The 2,381-nt window shown below is 46.6% G+C and overlaps 1 non-coding gene across 1 annotated transcript; it reads right to left on the reverse strand.

Annotated features, from left to right (window-relative positions):
* Positions 1-1,915: 1,915 nt before the first annotated feature.
* On the reverse strand, positions 1,916-2,053 carry LOC119944928. The gene has a single exon (XR_005456069.1). It is a non-coding gene; the product is annotated as a small nucleolar RNA SNORA7 (small nucleolar RNA).
* Between the last annotated feature and the right edge of the window lie 328 nt (positions 2,054-2,381).

Genomic DNA, 2,381 nt, shown 5'->3' on the forward strand with positions numbered 1-2,381 from the left:
TATTATCTGGTTTTCTTGAAGGACTGACTTCCCCTGATCAATGGGTCATGGCTCAAAATGACATTTATCCTTTGTGGAACCTCCCATTCATTCATTCGATTGTATTTATTGAGCACTTACTGTGTGCAGAGCACTGTACTAAGCACTTGGGAAAGTACATGACGACAATAAAAAGCAACCCTGAGTGTTCGCTTGTGGGCTAGGAAAACCACAGCCACTAAATTGTCAATCAATCCATCAATCAATCATTTACTGAGTGCTTACTATGAGCAGAACACTGTACTAGGAGTGTGGGAGAGTACAATATAACCGACTTGGTAGACGTGTTCTCTGCCCACAAGGAGTTTACCATCTAGAGGGTATATTATATAAATAAACAGAGTTATATAAATATTATTCTATTTATTTTACTTGTACATATCTATTCTATTTATTTTATTTTGTTAATATGTTTTGTTTTGTTCTCTGTCTCCCCTTTCTAGACTGTGAGCCCGCTGTTGGGTAGGGACTGTCTCTATATGTTGCCAACTTGTACTTCCCAAGTGCTTAGTACAGTGCTCTGCACACAGTCAGCACTCAATAAATATGATTGATTGATTGGAGGGGTGGATGATATTGTTGATATGTATATAAGTGCTGTAGGGGTGAGGGTAGGATGAATAAAGCATACAAATCCAAGTGAATCGGCGATGCAGAAGGGAGAGGGAGTAGGGATGTGAGGGCTTAGTGGGGGAAAACCTCTTGGAGATGTGATTTTAATAAGGCTTTAAGGTAGGGAGAGTGATTGTCTGTTGGAGAAGAGAGTTCCAGGTCAGAGGGTGGATTTGGGTGAGGGGTTGGCGGAGAGATAGATGAGTTCAAGGTACAGTGAGTAGGTAGAAGTTAGAGGAGCCAAGTGAGCGTGCTAGGTTGGTTGTAGTAAGAGAACAGCGAGGTAAGGTAGGAGGGGGCAAGGTGATGGAGTGCTTTAAAGCTGATGGTAAGGAGTTTCTGTCTGATGCATAGGTGGATGGGCAACCACCTGAGGTTTGTGAGGTGTGGGGAGAAGTGAACGTAACATGTTTTGAGAAAAATGGTCCGGGTAGCAGAGTGAAATATGGACTGAAATATGCCCCTCAGCAACACAACTAAGGGCTCTGGCTCCCTCTTGCCCGGAATCCCGCCCTTTGGGGGCCCCTCAGGAAAAGCCTGAACAAACAGATGGACTTTGCGCTCAAGGTCAACAAACAAGGGCCTGGCTGTGGCCAATGGGGGCAGTACATTTTAGCAGAGAGAGTTCCGCCCCCCTCACCCGTGAGCGGAGACACTCTCAATCATGCCTGAGGCAGTTTTCAATGTGGAACAGGTAGCCGGCCTCTATGGGAGCCAACAACCTAACTGGGACAGACTTCTAGCAGAGATGTTGCTGGCTTGTGATGATGATGATGATGGCATTTATTAAGCTCTTACTATGTGCACAGCACTGTTCTAAGCACTGGGGAGGTAACAAGGTGATCAAGTTGTCCCTAGTGGGGTTCACAGTCTTAATCCCCATTTCACAGATGAGGTAACTGAGGCACAGAGATGTTAAATGACTTGCCCAAAGTCATAAAGGAGACAAGTGGCGGAGCTGGGATTTGAACCCATGACCTCTGCTCTGCATACAATAAGCGCTCAATAAATATGATTGAATGAATGAGTGAGATGAGGGCCCATCTTAGCTGGTCTTATCTTATGCTGTCGAGTCATTTCCGACCCATAGTGATACCATGAACCAATCTCTCCCAGAATGCCCCGTTCACCATCTGCCGTTGTTCTTGTAGTGTATCCATAGAATTTTCTTGGTAAAAATCCAGAAGTGGTTTACCATTGCTGCCTTCCGTGCAGTAAACTCTAGTCTCCTTCCTCGATTGCTGCCCAGCATGGGCGAGTTGTGACTTATAGCAGATTGTCTTCTACTCCCTAGCCACTGCCCAGGCTAGGAATGGAATGGGTAGGCTTCTGTTTCACTCTTCCTCCTGTAGCCGAGACTGGTAGAGGACTGGAAACTCTCCAGGTGCTACCCTGAGAGGGGATCTCAGCTTGTAGTGGTTGGTTATTTGTCTACCCGGCATGGGGACCACAGTCTTAGGCTTCTTGCCTCCTAGAAACTAGAAACTCGGTACGCAGCTTGGGGTGATGATCTGAGGGCATCTGTATGAAAAGCACCTCCCTCCCCGCCCTCCCCCTGCAACTTCTAACCAATTACAATCAATCAGTGGTATTTACTGAGCTCTCACTACAGCATGACATAGCCAATAGAGCACGGGCCTGGGAGTCGGAAGGTCATGGGTTCTAATCCCGGCACTGCCACTTGTCTGCTGCATGGCCTTGGGGGCAAGTCACTTCACTTTTCTGGGCCT

The sequence above is a fragment of the Tachyglossus aculeatus genome, chromosome 23 (genome assembly GCF_015852505.1).
Source record: "Tachyglossus aculeatus isolate mTacAcu1 chromosome 23, mTacAcu1.pri, whole genome shotgun sequence".
NCBI lineage: Eukaryota > Metazoa > Chordata > Mammalia > Monotremata > Tachyglossidae > Tachyglossus > Tachyglossus aculeatus.